At 41.1% G+C, this 18,760-nt stretch overlaps 1 long non-coding RNA gene across 1 annotated transcript; it reads left to right on the top strand.

The window, feature by feature from the left end:
• The first annotated feature begins 7,715 nt into the window (after nucleotides 1–7,715).
• On the top strand, nucleotides 7,716–18,148 carry LOC127644467 (uncharacterized). The gene is made up of 3 exons (XR_007970657.1): nucleotides 7,716–7,804; nucleotides 17,121–17,345; nucleotides 17,767–18,148. It is a non-coding gene; the product is annotated as an uncharacterized LOC127644467 (long non-coding RNA).
• Nucleotides 18,149–18,760: the final 612 nt, after the last annotated feature.

The raw sequence follows: 18,760 nt of genomic DNA, 5'->3' as shown, positions 1-18,760 counted from the left end.
TGGAGGGTATGAGCTGAGTGTAATTACCATTGTCAGAGACAGATATAGTTCTAGCTCATTTCCTTAATGGAGCATCTTTACAATAGCTCCTGCATCCCACATAAGTCTCCAACAACAGAACTCTGCTATTTAAATAAGAACTCAGCTGCTGTTTATCTCTCTTTAGAACTTCTTCGTTTTCGCTTTCTTTCAGTTTTTGCCAAAGAACTCGGTGCTCACTGCCAAAGCCTTCTAGACATTTAGGCTTTGTTCAGACAGACAGCAAAATCTAATTTTTTGGTAAACAATATCTGACTCAAATCTGTTGAGTCCATCAAATCTTTGTACAAAAAACATTTGAAATCTGATTTGTAAAAACATGATCTAAACCACATCTATATGTGGTTTGAAATCTGGTTAAAATCAGGGCCCGTATTTACAAAGATTTTTATCTTACCTCTAGGAGTTCTCTATAGAGCTGTTAGGTAAGAGTTTTTGCTTACAACCTATTTACAAAACCGCTAAGAGCAAGTTTTATTAATGAAATATTAAAGTAAGAGTAAGGCGGAAAACATACGCTGTGCAGTCTGGAGAGGACAAATATAGTTTGATAAGATTATTCTGTTGATGGATGACAGAACTTCTCAATGTCAATATTATAATATTCATAATATTATATTATATACTACATGCAAAATCCCCCTTAAAATATAGGTGTGTCTAAATTATTTGCACGTGTGACTATTTGCACAATTATTGTTGGTAAATCAATACGTCCATGATGCACACACGCAGAGTATTCATTCATATTTTCATTGTTTTCATATTTCTATATTCATAATTTAACATTTAAATAATTAATCTCATAACATTATTTATGCATTTGCAACTGCTATGTAAATGCATTTATTCCTGCTCTGTGAAATTACATATAATTGCCACATCAGATGCAGCTTCTGTGCCACCTTTGCTGTGTAAAGATGGCTTTAGTCCCCATAGGTTTAGTATTCATTGCAATGGGTATTGTAAATATCTCAAATTCTCATCCTCAACAATATTAATCTGCTGGAGACTGTGACTATATGCTTTGTTACAGCAATCGTAAAGCTGTGATCATGATTCTCTACAGAGTGTCAATTCCAGCGTCCAGTGCCACTTTGAACTCCACTGGAAAAGCGGAGTGGTTAAGAATTGCCGTGCATCAGTGCTAATTAAATTGCACTGAAAATACTTGATTTATATAACAAGTCCCATCTGGGCTTGTTTTGTAAATTAGATATTAGTGCTAAGAGGTCCTTTCCCATCATTTTATCACTGACAGGGAAGCACTGTTGTGGTGTGTTCGTCACAGTAATGACTCCGGGCAGACACATTACAAAGGTTCCGCCCTCCCAACAAGTGTTTAAGCTGGTTTATGCTGTATTAATTTTAAACGCATGAATCACTATTAAGAAAAATTAGAGCATTAAACTTTTTTAATTAATTGCATGCGATTAATTAGTTAATTCTGACAGCTGTAATTCGAACACATTGTTTTTGATGTAGACTGTCGGCAAAAGTCATGCATTATATTGTTTGTGATTCAGTCTAAGGGATATAGAAGTCCTCAGGATGACTTTAGTTTGTCGTGGATTTAAGAGCTACTTTAAATGTAAAAATTCTTATTGGATTACACTTAGATGAAAATTTCTTATGAATGAAAAATTTAATTTTTTATATTTCAATGAAAAATCATAAAATTAGGAGTGACACTGTCTAAATTTTTAAGAATTTTTAAGAGTAGTTTTTTTGTTAGTACGGACTGTGTGCTGAAAAGATGCGATAAAGTGACACGTGATAAAAGATATCTCTTCTTTGTTAATCAGAGATTACATTCCTACATCCTAACCAGGTGCTACTGTGACATGCGATGAGTGACAAGATATGTTGTTGACTGCTTGGTCTCTATTTTTGTGGTGATGCGCTAGTGCAAAATCCTACTCTGCATAACAGTATATTAAACATCAAACATACTTTGATTGGCTGTGTCTGTGCTGTGTCATGCAACATTATTGCTTTAAGTGTGGACAGCCAAAATTACTTGTCACTGGATTCTTATTGCATAGCTTCTAGTGAGGACAGTTTCAGTTTGAGTGTTCATATCAGATGTGAAGTAGTTCCTTTAAAGTAGTCATAGAAAATGTGCAATATGTTTGCACCCTCTTTCCTGAAAGAGTGAACAAATAAAACATTTCGGACACAGACTATGCATAAATGTGTAAATACACCACTGCCTCTGTTGCTTATGTTCTCGTGTGTACCGCTTGAGGCAAGCCATCTTGATTGACATGAGTGGAGGCAAAATTTACAGTTTTCACTCTTCTCTTTCCACAATGACAGCTACGGATTTGTGTGCAGTTTTAACAAAGGCTTAGACCACAAATGAAACACTCTCTTTGTCAGTATATTATTATTCCTTTCTATTCTCCTCAACACTGCACCTTTTCACACTGCCAACCCCATTATTGACCTCTTCTTAGGAGACAGCACCACATGGCAGGCTTCTGCCATGACATTAAATGGCACCAGCAGGAGGAGACATTAGGGAGAGTAAAAGGGAGGTAAACTTGCGGATGTAAAGAAAGTAAAAAAAAAAAAAACTGGAGCGTAATACAGGATTACTAAAATTTCTTCAGTGTGTTCAAGTCAAGTGGTTTTTATTGTCGTACAACCATATACAGTTAGTACAGTACACTGAAAATGAGACAATGTTCCTCCTGTACCATGGTGCTACATAAAAATACATGGACAAACACAGAACCACATGAGACTACACAAACTAAATAGCATACCTATATAAAGTGCACGTGCAAACGTGTCCAAAAAGTACGGGACATTACAATAAATTACTAAAAATTAACAGGACAATAGGCACAGTGCAGCGCCGACCAGTACACAGTACTAAAAGATGGCAGTTTCTAAAAATGCCAAATGTAAACGTCATGTTACTGTCGTATTCTCCGTTCCCCGAGGGAGGGAACGAGACGTTGTGTCGAATTAAGTGACGCCGAATCGTACCTCTGAACCTGAGAAAAGGCCAATGTCAAGTTGGCAGACAGAATTTGCATGCCCCGCCACGGACATACGGGTATAAAGGGAAGTGGGGCAGTGAATGCCAGTCAGGATTTTGCACTGAGGAGCCGAAAATGAAGCACGGCCATTTACAGTGCTAGGTCTCATTCCCTCCCTTGGGGAACGGAGGTTACGACAGTAACCATGACGTTCCCCTTCTGTCACTCACTCGACGTTGTGTCGAATGAAGTGACATAAGGGGTCCATAGAAAAGCGGCACACACTGACCGTGTTACATGACTGTAGAAACAGGTGCACAGCAGGCTATTGCGTGCTAGAGGCACCTGTGCCGACTGCAAATAGCCCTCCCCAACGCCCCCAACTTTTTTTCTTTTTGCATACAAACCTTAGGTTTCCCGCACCCCTGAGGGGGAAAAAAGGTGTTACATGCCTAGCATGGGAGCAAGCCCAGCATCCGCAGCCTTCTCTCTCACTATGTCTCTCACATAGAACGTAAAGCGGCTGAAGCCTATCTTAAGTTGAGGGAAAGACACTGCGGAGGCCACGCCCTGCCCAGTTTTAGGGGGAGATACTGCGTGGCATACGCCATAAGGGTTGTGAAGCCGAACGTGGGATATGGCGCGGTGGTAGGTCCAGCCTAAAGAGGGGGGACTCTACAAGCTCTACAATACACTAGATCTTCTGCATCCCATCCAGGGGTCAGACGTGGAGGTACCAGAGGTCTGGGTGCGGATGCCAGAGGGTGCCCCGTCCCTGAGAAAGAAGGTCTTATGTCTTATGTCTTATATTCATATTATTTTGTTTTACCTTTAATGTAAATAATAACTGGAATCCCATAAACTTGTTTAAATGAATGGTTGGGTTCAACTTAGGCTGTATCAGTAGCATTTGTGGCATGCTGTCAATAACAACAGCAAATAATTTTATTTGTCGACCAGAAACAAGAGCAAACAATGAACAATAGCTTTTCAGCACTTATTAATCTTGGTTATAGTTAATTTCAACCTATACTAATACAATTTTAAAATTAGAAGTTGAATTTGTTATCATTAGTTAATGCACTTTGAACTAACATGAACTAAAAATTAACAATAGTATATTTATGAATTACTATTAACAAAAATGAATAAATGCTGAAAAAATACATTATTCATTGTTTGTACATGTTACCTAATGCATTTACAAATGTTAACAAACAGAACCTTAGGGTATTATTTAAGTCATCTAAATTCTAAGTTTTGTGGTGGAATTATTGTTCTAAGTGGTCTTTTTCTAATATTGTTGTTAGTATCTTGCAGAAGTTACAGGGTTTCTTTGAAATAGCACTTTAAGGTTATTAATTTACTTCCATTGTAAGTGTAAACTGTGATTCAAGTTAAAATAATTTTGTCACATTTTGATTGAGCTTGTATTGATCTCACAACATGCCTTTAACTCTTGGTAAGCTTACAAGCAAGAGATCTAACCAGCTATTTTCCTTTACTGATCTTTTTGATGTTGCTTTTAAAGACGTCTGTGGTGGCGGAGGTGTGGTTGAGCATTCATCTGGAGAGAAAGACGACAGTAAGGGTACAAACCTGAGTGTTATAATGTCTAACACCTGTTTCTGATTGCAGTAAGCGCTTGGGAAAGCAATAAAGGGGAGACCACGCTAGAGACGTGGGGAGAGAGAGAGAGAGACACACACACACACACACACACACACACACACACACACACACACACACACACACACACACACACACACACACACACACACACACACACACACACACACACACACACACACACACACACACACACACAAGCATAATTCAGTTGTGTTGGTGACCTTGAGTTTAGGCTGAAAAGCCACCTTAATCTTTTTTTTATTAAAGAATCAGAGTTTGAGTTCAACATACCTGAGTTCCACTTCCTACTTCCCACAATGACAAACCTGTTATGTCATCACTGAGATAAGGTTTAGGGTTGCAAGTAGGGTTTGGTGCAATCCTTTTCTCCTTTACAAAGATAGAGTTCATGGCATATTTGCAGCAAACTTTGCCACTTTTTATTTTCTCATGCAAATAAGCATTGTGGCAAACTTGTGGCAAATTGTTCATCATTGCCAAAGGTTTGCTGCAGGTTCACCACTACCGGTGAAGAGCTGCAAACTTCTGCCAAACATTTGCGCCTAGTTTGCCAGAACTTTTGGAAGGGTTATGTATGTATATACATCTTAAAACTAGCATTCATATTTAAAATCCATATTTTTTTTCTTTCAGGAAAATGAGAACAGCCTGCACATATTCAGTTGCGTAAAATTTGTAAATGCAGACAAACGTGTATGCTTCACATCTCATGTACAGACACTTCCCCAAAGGCAAGTCAAACTTTGCAATACACACACACACACATAACATAACAACAGAATGAATCTTCATGCTGTCAGGCTAGCTGCACTATTAAGGGCTAAATGCTAATGCCTTTAGCGGCAGGATGGATAGATCATTACAGAAACATCAGTCATTTTTCTGAGACAGAGCGAGAGGGATTTACACAAACCCTTCCCAAAAAGGATGTTGGCCATTAGAGTTAGCATTACCATAGTGAACAACATCTCATGTCAGCTTTGTCTCTGATAATGAAAACAAACGCAGATGAAATTGGACTTTTGTGAGCTGATGTGAATGTATCGGTTGTAAAAAAAATTATTGTGCTGAGTATGGTGACAACCAGGTCCAAAATGACCTTTTCTTGTTACTATTATTTGACAGGAGTTTAAGTTCTTGTCTTAAAATGAATATTACGAGTTTAATTCAAGTTAAGATCAATCCACAGCATTTGTGGCATAATGTGAAATACCACAAATTATTTAGGCTAAAATCTGGGTTACAATGAGGCATTTACAATGGAAGTAAATGGGGCCAACCCTTGCACCTTAACATACTGTGTTTCAAAAGTACAGCCACAAAACATAAACAATACACGTTAACATGGTTTTAGCATGATAATATGCTTTCTAACCTTTTCTGTGTAAAGTTAAATCCAATTTTACAACTTCATTGCAACGACGACGTAACACTGTAAACACTAATACGACCAGAAAATAAAACAATTTAATGAACTTTACAGCTAAAATAGTACACATATTTTAATAGAAGTACTAATGTGCTTTTATAAAATTATAAGCTTTATTATAAGGCATTTCTGCCTTTAAACCCTCCAGAAATGGGCCCCATTCACTTCCATTGTAAGACATTTGGTCAACAGCTCATCAGCATGTAAAAGCCTATGTTTTGTTCAACTCTTCTGTGCGTTTGATGGAGGGATACGAGAGGGGGATGAAATGAAATGGAGGAAATAAATCTAGAGGAGAAACAATTATAAAGGAGTGATGCTATTTGTGAGAAAGAATTGGAGATTGGACACATTTGTCAACCAAGAGGATGTGTGCATTTGTGAGTGTGTGAGAGTGTTATCACTGGCTGTGTTTGTGAGTCTGCGGTGTGAGAGATGCCCCTGTAGCCGGATGACAAATATCTCAATCTATGAAAAATATGCCCATGCATTATTCCACTCTCTGTTCTTCAATGAGAAATAGAATGTGTTTTGCACGCTCGCTGATAAACCTGAGGGAGGTGATCTGAGATGTTAAATCGCAAACAGCCCTGTCCATATCATCCATTTCAGTGCCGGTACCATCTATTTACTGCTGAATCCGCCCAGCATCTGTCAATCATCCAGAGGTCTTATGACATCACAATGAAGGACGTCTGATGTGAATGACATCACGCTGTCCGTCATTAATGCTGAAGAAACGAGAGGAATGTCAGATGCCTGTTTTCCTCCCATCGCCAGCAGTTATTAACCTTAAATTGTGGAATCAATATCACCATGCTAGCCTCATTATTCAGTTCAGCTGCTTTAACAGGTGGGGAGTGTAGATGACAAAGCAATCAACTCTTGACTGCTCCAAGCAGTCATTCTCTTATTTACTCAGCTGGAGCTACAGGACTGCAGTGAACCCCACTGAAAAATTACTGTTACCAGCCAGAGAACCCTACTGAAGAATTAATATTGCCAACAAGATACCCAGAGTGAGATATAAACACGACCCACCAATGATAAGACTGCTGCATAAATCCACACAGAAGTCAATTCAAGAGTTATCACTCACAGACACAAAGACTGCCACATACCTTTCAAAATAAAAACTGAATAGAACTGAATAAATTATCTTTTTTTTATTGCTTAGCTTCCACATTATGAGCCACAGCTGTCTTAAATAGTGATGGGAAGTCTAAGCCATTTCCATGAACTGGTTCTTTCGAGCTTAATACAAAGACCATTCATTGATTCTTTTATATCATTATGTGAGCCCAGATGGTCATTTCAAATACATACTGAATAGGCTCTGAGATATTCACTAAATTATGTCAACATTTCAAGTAGGACATCTCCATAGAAGACTACTTTTGGATCAGTGAGTAAGTGAGTTGTTAATTCAAGAACTGTTCTAACTGACTCAATGAGTAATTAAATTCTTAACTCAAGAACCTCCAATTCTCAGAATGATTTGTGAACAACAGGGTCCAAAGTTAACACTCATCAAGTGCCAAATGAAAGTAAAAATTAACTTTGTAAATAATATTTGGTCTTTGTTCACATTAAGCTGGATACATTTCAAGATGGCATTTTCGTTTTCAAAACGCTCTCCATCCACACTGCGGTTTTAAAATGTTTTCCAAAAGTTTCTCGTGCACACTGAAAGGTAAGAAAACTCTTTAATCACCTTACTGTGCATGCAAAAAAAGCACAATTTTCCTTGTGTTCCGTCACCAGATCGCCTTTAAAGAATGCAATGTGAAGTTTGTACAAAGTAACATTTATCTTTAACAATGCTAGCAAAGTAAATATTAGGCAGAACAATGCCGCTACAACATGGGCCACCATCTTGATTGTTTTGAGTTGAATGGATTACATGACTGCATCACATGTCAACAAATATGTCATCGTTTTCAAATATATTCATTTTTCCCTGTCCACATTACAACACGAAGAAAGGTTTTCAAATGTATTCACTTTGGAGAGCATTTTTGAAAGCTCAGTTTTCAAATGAAAACGTATTAGTGTAGATGTGACCTTAGTTATTCGCCATTTGACAGTAACTTTATTAGGAACAGCAACATTGAATTGTAAAAGTGATAATCTTATTTTTAATCTAATCTAAGTGTGCGTGATTCCAATCAAACCATCTACTAAAGGAAAGATCCACTGCTTTCTTAAGTTTTCCCTCAGAGAAAATTTTACCATTAATCAAGTTTATGTTAATGTTTTTCTTTTTTTCTTCTACAGAACTTTTTGGGGAAAAAAAATCACAATATTGCAAAAATTATATGCAAATAAAAAAATTTCATCCCACGTGTTTAAGATATAAAAATCATCACTTTCAGGGAAATTTTAGCCACTGTGGTTCTTTTATTACATTTAATCAATTACGAGTGGTTTAGAGTGTGCAGACAAAACACTCTGAAGAACTTGTTTGCTAACGATCGGTGGTAGATGTTAGATGTATTTGTATGTGGCAATTCAGATGGACCAGAGCAACATTTGAGATGCTGTGCGATGATATTGGTCCGATGGTTAGTACAGTTATGAACAAATTATTGAGTCGCTTGACTTGATGCTAAATCACATGATTGTTTTGATGCACATCTGTATTCATAGATAAATTATATTGGAGTTTATGTGGTAAATGTGTTTCCATCATCGTTTATTCACACGTCTTCTTATCGAATTAAAAACTATCCACCTCTAGCAAGCATATTTTTATTTGCAACTCAGCTTTTTTATGCTATATCCAATAATCAGTAAGAGGTAAGAGTTTAACAAATTTGATAATTTCACCTGCCATTGGCTGGTGAGGCCAAGTTCATCTTGGAACCTGATGAACAAGTTTGAATCTTGGTAAACAAATCGTTCAGACCAGTTTGTGAACCATATCAATGATTCATTGAATTATTCATTGTTTCAAAATAATGATTTCTTCACAAATTGGTTCACAAGTTGCTTGTCTTTAAAGGTTCAGTGTAGTCTGAGAACACATACGCACATACAGACATACTCAAAAACACAATTTTCTCTCTTTAATAGGCTATTTCCCTTAATATTATACAACCATCGTGGTCATATGGCAAAGGTAACAACAAAGGGATATTATTCTAGAGGGAAAGAAGAAATATTAAGGAACAGATAGATTTAAAAAGTATAATAGAGTTTATTCTATGAGTCTCTAACACATCCTTCAGGATCAGAGGACCATCCTTCTTCCTCCCAGCATGCTCTAGGGCACCCATATACTGAGGGCACGGAGGGCCAGGGCAATCTGTGCATGGGCTGAAATGTCAGAGGATCTTTATCTAACACCCTACTCACTGATACATTCCCACAAACTCTTTCTCCAGGGCTATAGATGTACCTCTCTGCTGTTTTCCATTCCTCACTTTACTTCTTGCTCTCTTTCAGTTAAATGTCAGTTGTGTGATCTGGGGTTGTGTGCCTGAGGCCTGAGAAACAGGAAGAGAAGAGCTGAGGAGGTGGCAATAAAGGAATGGTGGATTACTTTTATGGTGGTTTTATAGTGTTTTGTTGTTATTATTGGAGCTTTAAAGCCATGGTCACTATAAACTGTCATAGTCTTTAAACGCTTGTAAGAAAATCATGTTTAAACTTGATTAATATATATATTTTTGAATTTTTTAAAGGACACTGCGATAGGGCCATAAAACACATACTACAAAAATCCACAAGACTTTTGAGTGCTGGATTTTGTAGACCAGAATCTTTGTTACAGCATGTTGTGAAAACCATCCTGTCCATTTATCACATAAAACACTACATTGATTTAACTTTGGTATGACACCTTTTGTTTTAGAAAGCCTGTATACGAGGGAGTGTCAGTGGTCATGAATACTGATGTACTTCTCACCTAGGATGATAATGTCCCAACCGCTAATAGGGATATCAATGTGGAATGCCTCTGTGAAGAAACAAAAATATACAGGATCATCTGGAGAGCTTCCTCACGTGACTAGCGTGACATGTTCCAAAAGTGATAGAAAATCAATGAACATAATGCAACTTGATGCCATTTTTATAGCATTGATGGGAGCGTTTACCATAGAACAGCGCTAATGAGATGAGACAGAACAACTGTACCTCTCATTAGTTTCATAAGCATTACATATACAATATATTTTTATTTCATTTTGGATTTGAATTGGTTAACTTAAAAGTAGACATTTCTATGGACATATCATGGCTGTGCGACAATTATATGCTGAGTTTGGTTTGATTGTGTGACGTGCTCCAGACAAAAGTTCACAGAGATGAAGGCAACAGAAAGTGCATCCTGTTTGTTTTATGTATTTTACAAAAGCACAATATTTAATTTTTTTGTGGACAAAAATAAAAGTAGACACTTTACAGTTTCAAATGATGCCTTCATTCCATTATCTATATGACTTATATATAAACAAGATAGTATTTTAAGTTGTTGCCTTTTGTTATAAGAAAAAAGTGATTGTGTTGGCCCCGTCGACTCCAGAGGGTTTACCAATAGTCAAATAAGACTGATCACACTGTGATTCTACAACATGACATCAAAAGTTCTGCTGCAGAAAATATTTTGTGCTTACTGAAATTTGAACCACTGCCCCAGTGCCGAAGCTAGATGTGTTGTTGAGGTGAAATATCTGAAATTGAAATTTGGTGGTGCCATATATTTTTTTTGTTGTAAATTATGTAATATACTCAACAGGAATGCATTTTATTAATCCTACTCCCTAACCCAAACCCCAACCCTAAACCTTACCGTCAGTGGAGTACATTTTTTATTTTAGAGCGAAACAATCACATTCACAATTATTTCCTGGTTTCCATGGGACCAGAACGTGTATTTCACAGGAAAAGGTGAACACATTTCAATAGATGCAAATATGTCTGATTGGGGATGGCGCTTGTCAGTAATTAAGCTGAATCAGGTCAATTTCATGGTACATAAAAATTCGGAAGCAGCATGTCAATTTTCCACGTGATCATATTGGCCAAATAGCTATTTAGACTATGTTTTAATGTACTGTTGCAGGAAATGTAGCCTTTAAAAAATCTGGCTAGTAATAAACACAGAAATTAATGGCAAGTTAATGTAGTAAAAGTCATGTCAAAAATAGCAAATAATGATACTTTAAAAAAATAAGAATTAACATTGGGATACATTGAGATGTTCTTGAGGGAGAACTTCACCTTCAGCCTCCACCTCCCAGTCAAAAAGTTCAAGCGCCATGTTATTACATCCAAACTTTACATATTCAATCAAATCTGACTGATAAAGCAAACCAATAAGTAAATAAATGTACATACCACTTTTCTAAACCACATCCAATAATTCAAATGTTTTTACTTTGCTTATGAGCCCTAAATGCAATATCCTGTATGTACCTTTTAAGGCAGAGATATTATTACAAAGTGAATGTGCATGATTTGTGACTGTAGTAATGGAATAAGCCTCTTGAGCTTGATGTGTAGTTGTGAGCGCTAGAGTGTGCACACGCACGTGTGTGTGTGTGTGTGTGTGTGTGTGTGTGTGCATCAGTGCTGTGTGCATAAAGTGAAAGCCTGCATGTGCATATGTGTGTGTGTACTGTATACTGTACGTGTTAAAGTTTTCAAAATGAGAAAATAGCTTGTCCTCTACATTAGCATTGCTCAGTTAAACAGAAAAAGTGCTTGACCTTCTGCATTAAATAGCTTTTATTACAATTTCCACTAACAGTGCATGTGTTTGTGTTTGTGTGTGCGCGCGCGCACGTGCGTGCATGTGTGTATGTGTATGAATGTACTGTAAATGGGGGGATTGATTGCTGATCCTGTACATAGTGTTAATGCAATACAAAATATTGAAAAAGAGGAAACTAAGAGAGAGAGAATGTGGATGTGCAGGTACGTCTATATTCAAATGGGCTTTATTGGCATGAATGTAAACAATACAATATTATATCTCTCTCTCTCTTTCTTTCTATCACCACTATCAGAAATACACTTTACTCCAGGTTACTGTCCCTATAATAAGTAAAGTAAGTTACTTTGGATAAATGCAAAATCTAAATGACAAATTAGAAATATGCTTTTAGATCACTTTTTTATTTTTTTTTGCTATAAAACATAGTCACATTTGTCAGGCACCTCCACTCATGTCCTCATCTTCAAAAAACAATGAGAGGCTGATTATACATTCACCCCAAAACATATTTAGACCCATATAGCACACTGCATTATAAGGGAGACCAGGTCTAGTTGTCACATGAGAAAGTTAGTTGGGGCTATATAACATGAACAATAAGATTTGGAGCCAAATGTCCAATTGCAAAAATATATGTGTTTTGTATGTTAGTTTCAAACACCTACTTCAAAACCCTCTTACAATAGAATACATTTTGTGAAACATAATCAAACAACACTGGCATACATTAAGGCAAGGGTCAACTATACTATGATGGCACATTTTTACAAAAATGTGTTCTTAGGACAAAAGTCATAAATAAAAATACAAAGGTGTTTTTTATGAATGTATTTTAAAAGTCATTCATTTATAAAATTTATCAAGTACAATATTTTTTGGCCAAAACAGTGTTTAGATATTTTCATACAATGCATTTTCCATTTCTATGTTTCATGAATTGTTTTGGGTCTCCTTTTGAGCAAATTGTCACAAAATGTTAATGTGTTCAATGAAATGTATATCCCCTTCTGTCACTCACTCGACGTTGTGTTGATGTAGTGACACTAGGGGTTGCTCTTGAGAACCCCAAAACACTTTAGATCTTTGAGAAACGGACAATGAGAATTGGCGAGTGGAATTTGCATGCCACTCCCCCGGACATGCGGGTAAAAGGAGCTGGAATGCCCACTCTCATTCAGATTTTTCTTCGGAGCCGAGCGTTTGTGTATCAGCGAGCTGAATCCCATTGCTGTTCCATTCACCTCTGAAAGAACCCTATGCTGTTAGATATATGACGCATTCCAGCCGTTTTCTCTCCTTCTGCACCATTAGCCCCTAGGCACTTCGACAGCACTAGTAAAAGAGAATATATTTCTGCAAAAAGTATATTTTCTGTAATAGACCAGTCTTTGCCAGTCAATGCCAGTCTTTATCTCTCCATCTCTGATGGCCACAGGCGCTGCCTCGCGTGTCTGGGCCGCGATCACACTGAGGCAGCGTTCGTGGGTGGTTCATGTTCTCATTGCGAGAACATGACCATGGCAATGTTGCAGTCGCGGCTTTCCTTCTTCCAGGAGAAAGCCACTCCAGCTACCCCCTGTGCTGCACCTTCTACCTACGTGTATGAGGCTGGCCCGGCTGGACCTGGAGGTTATTCGCAGCTCACGGCCAGCCAGTTGTGACGAATCTCGAGGACGGCCCAAATGGCCCTCCTCCTCGTTCACTAACCTATGCTTGGTACGTTGAGCAAGGTAAGTGCTTCGACACGAGCTTGTAAGAGCTTGGGCATGTGGCTAGCACTTTCCTACCCATCGCGGTGGCTGGCCAGGACTATCCGACTTGGCTGCGCGATTCAATTATCCAGGCGCTTGCCCCGGTCCAGCGGCGTCTGCTTTACCTTGGTGGAGGGCGAGAACACCGCTTCCCTGCGGGCGGAGATCGCAACTCTTCTATGAAAGGCCAGGATAGAGCCGGTCCATCCATCCGTGATGAGGAAAGGGTTCTACAGCCCTTACTTCATTGGACTATCTTGGACCTGCAAGTTCTGAACCAGGCCTTACACAGACACGCTTTCAAGATGCTGATGCAGAAACACATTTTGGCGCGCATCCGGCATCAAGATTGGTTCACAGCGGTAGACCTGAAGGATGCGTATTTTCATGTCTCAGTTTTACCTCGACACAGACCCTTCCTACGGTTTGCTTTTGACGGCCGGCCGTATCAGTACAAGGTCCTCCCCTTGTCCCCTCCCCTGTCCCCTCGCATATTCACTAAATTCTCAGAAGCAACTCTTGCACCATTAAGGGAAGTGGGCATCCGCATCTCGACAACTGCCTGATCCTAACACACTCTTGAAAGTTGTTTCGCACACACAGGGACCTGGTACTCACGCACCTCAGTCGTTTAAAGAGCAAGCTCTCCTCGGTTCAGCGCATCTCTTTTCTTATCAGTCTCAATAATATCGTGCCTCACAAGAGAGCGTGAGCAGTCGGTGCTGAACAACCTGAAGTCATTCAAGCGGAGGACAGTGATGTAACTCTTTCAGAGTCTCCTGGGGCATATGGCATCCTCAGCGGCGGTCACGCTGCTCGGGTTGATGCATATGAGACTGCTTCTGCACTGGCTTCAGACTCGAGTCCCGAAATGGGCATGGCGCTGCGGCACACATCGCGTGGCCATCACGCTGATCTGCCGCTACTTATTCAGCCATTGTACAGACCTCATGTTTTTGTGGGCAGGAGTCTCCCTACAGCAGGTGTCCAGATGCATTGTTGTTGGGCTGGGACTACGTGTGCAATGGGCATGCAGCTGCTGGCTCCTGGACAGGACCACGGCTGTGTTGGCACATCAACTGCCTAGAGTTGCTGGCTGTACTGCTCACCCTGCAGAGGCTATTGCCATTGATCTGGGCATGTCGCACCTCATCCGCCATCTCCTCCTCTGGAGTCAGCATTGGCTGAGGTTACTGCGGGCCACTCACATCCTGGGCTTCCTCAATGCCACAGCGGACACGCAGTCGTGGCAAGCGATGCTCAGCAGGTGGTCCAGCAGATTTGGAGTCGATTTGAAAAAGCACAGGTAGACCTGTTTGCTTCCTGGGAATCCTCATCCTGCCCGCTCTGGTATTCCCTGACGGGAGCCCCCCTTGGGACAAATGCGCTGGCACACTGCTGGCCCCGGGGACTGTGCAAATATGCGTCCCCCTAGTGAGCCTATTTGCACAGACCCTGTGCAAGGACAGGGAGGACATGGAACAAGTCAACCTTGTGGCCTCATACGGCCCTCTTGGACCTCATGCTCCTCACGACAGCACCTCCCTGGCAAGGACCTTATTTCTCAGGGACGGGGAAATATCTGGCACCCGTGCCCAGACCTCTGGAGCCTCCACTTCTGGCCCTTAAGTGGCCTACCCTGGCAGTGGTAGACACGATCACTCAGGACAGAGCTCTCTCTACGAGGCAGCTCCATCACCTGAAGTGGCATTTGTTTGCTAGGTGGTGTTCTTTCTGACCCCCAGAGATGCACAGCGCAGTCGGGTCCATGCTTTCCTTCCTGCAGGAGAGGTTGGAGGGGCGACTGTTCCCCTCCACCTCAAAGGTATTTGTGGCTGCCATAGTAGCCCACCATGACGCTGTGGATGGTAAATCCCAAGGGAAGCATGACCTGAACATCAGGTTCCTCAGAGGTATTCCCCTCATGGGATCTTTCGTGGTCCTCCTGGGCCTTCGGAGAGCCCCATTTGAGCCACTAGAGTCAGTCAAGCTGAAAGGCCTCACCTTGAAGAAGGCCCTCCTGATTGCGCTCACCTCCATCAAGAGGGTTGGGGACCTGCAAGAGTTTTCTGTCAGTGACACTTGCCTGGAGTTTGGTCTGGCAGATTCTCACGTGATCCTGAAAACCCGGTTGGGCTATGTGCCCAAGGTTCCCACAACCCCCTTCAGAGATCAGGTGTTGAGCCAGCAAGAGTTTCCCCGGGAGGAGGCAGACCCAGCTCTGTCATTGCTGTGTCCAGTGTGTGCTTTGCGCAGCTCTTTGTCTGCTTCGGTGGAAAGGGAATGCTGTCTCTTAACAGAAGCTTGCCCACTGAACCGTGGATGCCATCGCTTTGGCATACCAGGCCCAGGCCGTGCCCGCCCCTTTTGGAATATGAGCACACTCTAAAAGGAGTGTGTCATCCTCGTGGGTACTGGCCAATGGCACCTCTCTAGCAGACATCTGCAGAGCAGCGGGCTAGGCAATAACCAATACCTTTGTGAAATTTTACAATCTCTGGGTTGAGCCGGTTTTGTCCCGTGTTTTGTCAGGTACGAACAGGTAAGTTTGATAATACAAAACAGCCGGCCAGGTGTATTGCTTGCATATATCGCCTTTCCCCTCCTTGAGGCGAAGATGTGCGCTGCTTCTCCCATGCGAGTTTACGAACCTGCGAACCCTAGATGTCCTTCCACCCTAAGGCACCATTTGGCTCCCTGGGAGTAATTTGCAACCAGATCCACTACGGGTGCTAATATGTCCTGTACTGGATAGGTGCTCCACAGGTGCCTGTTATTCCGGAACCCCTTGTGATGTATTTTCCGTGGTACAGTCTCCCTGTTGGCAGACCCGCTTCTCCCTCAAGCAGAGCTCTATCTGTCCCCAGTCGCTGTGTTTGTAGCACTCCTCTCCTTCGAGTCAGGACCTACCACCGCACCTCTTCCATGTGTATAATAGCATTAGATGGCCACAGCCAAATCTAATACTCTGTGGATAGAAAACATAGAGACAAAAGGCTGTGGCTCAGGGGTGTAGGGAACTACATGACGTCTTGTAGAGCAGGTTACGTGCAGACTGATGCACCTGCTGTTACGCACACAGTAGCTTGCATGCACCTGCATCGGCAGTTCATGTAACATGGTTCAGCTGTTGTGGCATTTTTGTATAGGGACCCCTAGTGTCATTACATCGACACAAGTGTGTGACAGAAGGGGAACATCTCGGTTACTGTCGTAACCTCTGCTCCCTGATGGAGGGAATGAGACATTGTGTCCCTCTTGCAACAACGCTGTACTAGCCGCTGAAATGGCCGGGACCTTATCTCGGCTCCTCAGAAAAAACCTGAATGAGAGTGTGCAGGGTTGACTGCACAGGGTTTTGGAAAGAGGGGGTATGGCTAATTCAACAGATCACTCTTGTAGAAGTTAGAATGGCTTAAAACGCTTACAACACCTTTAAGGCAAAACAAACCTACCCTGAGAAATATTCACTGGACTAGAAAGTGTGACAACTAGCACCGGTCTTCCCCTATCTACATATTATGTTACTCTTGCAGGTACACCTCCTCTGTCAGCCAGGGTCTCTGGGGAAGTCTGGACCATGTACCCAAAGCAGCCATTGCAGATGTATGAGCCACAGTCCTAAACCTCGCCCGTTTCCCCTCGACATCGTAGGCGATGATGAAATTCTCACTTGCAACTTTCATCAGCTAGTTGAGACCATGCCACTAAGGGTTTGAATGGGGACCTGGGTGTACACCCACCACCGGAGTGAAAGAATGGTAGGCACATCTTATAGATTACAAGTCGATGGTCAGTGGTCAAATCAGCTCCACGGCAGGTCCTGGTGTCAAGGACATGTGCCCGCAGCTGCTGTTCCGTCACTATGTAGTCCAGCAGAAGTTCCTGATGCGGTGTTCCTAACATCCATGATGTGGTGTGGATGCGCCGATGCCAGAACAGCGTGTTGGTTATTACAAGCCCAATGGGCTGCGCAAAAATCTAGTTGCCTCCTGCCGTTGTTATTGAGCTGATCTGGCCCATGCCTTCCAATCACTCCAGAAGGTGCTAGCATCCTGGCCAACTCGGGCATTGAAGACACCAAACAAGATGACTATCCCGAGGGGCCACTTTAGCTAGCACCTGTGACAGGAGGTCATAGAAGGCATCTGACTAATCGGCCTTACCTGTATCCCTCCACAGATGTTCGTCTTCAGTGGGGGTATAAGTAAACATGACAACAACTCCTCCCCTCTGGTTGATGGGAAGGCGAGGCCAAGGTATCCTGGGGCTTACAGCTTCCCACAACTCACCGCCACGCTCCCACACCCCCTTCATTCTTTTGTTCAGAAGAAGAGCCACTCCCTGTTGTTTGGCAGTCTCCTGCACTGAGTAGAGGACTGAACACCCCTCATGGTGGCATTAGCCAGAGCCAGTCCACCAGACCTCCTGAATACCACAGAGATCCAGGCAGTACCGGTCCAGCTCCCAACAAGGGGTGGCAGCCTCTCCTCCGCAGTGAGTATTCTAACATTCCATGTGGCCATCCAAAGTGTTTTTTTGTTGCTTCTGGAGGAGCCCCGAGGGTAAGAATTCAGTCTCCTAATAAGTTATTTACATCATATTTTAGTGGTATTTAATTGAAAAGGTGGATACCTATTGCTCCGGACAGGAGTGATGGGCTGGTAACCCATCTAACTTTTCATTTATTCACACACACACACACACACACACACACACACACACACACACACACCACACACACTAGATAATACTGAAAATCATTTTGAACTGTGGTACCATTTGTACCTGACAAAATAATTATTATAGACTGATGGAACTCTTTAATATGTGTGTAGCGATGTGCAATCACCTATAATTGATAAATATAATCTTTAATTCTGTATGATTTATCTCATTCTACTATGAATGGTAACTATAAGGTTTAACTTGTTAAAATGAAATGATGTGTAAAACCAATGTGATTTTTTAACCAGAGATTTTCATGTTTTATTACCTACACGTATAATATCCATAAAAAGTGTCATGTTTAGTATGTAAACATTTGTTTGTGTATGAAGAAAAATCTGATGACAATGAATTTCAAGTCTCTTGTACCATTTGCAAGATATAAAGTTCATGATTAAATATGCACTATTTTTAATCTGGAAATGTTTAAGAGTCTGAAAAAAAGGAC

The sequence above is a fragment of the Xyrauchen texanus genome, chromosome 5, assembly GCF_025860055.1.
Source record: "Xyrauchen texanus isolate HMW12.3.18 chromosome 5, RBS_HiC_50CHRs, whole genome shotgun sequence".
Classification (NCBI taxonomy): Eukaryota; Metazoa; Chordata; class Actinopteri; order Cypriniformes; family Catostomidae; genus Xyrauchen; species Xyrauchen texanus.
Note: the sequence above shows the minus strand (reverse complement) of the source record. Positions and strands in the feature narration are given on the sequence as shown.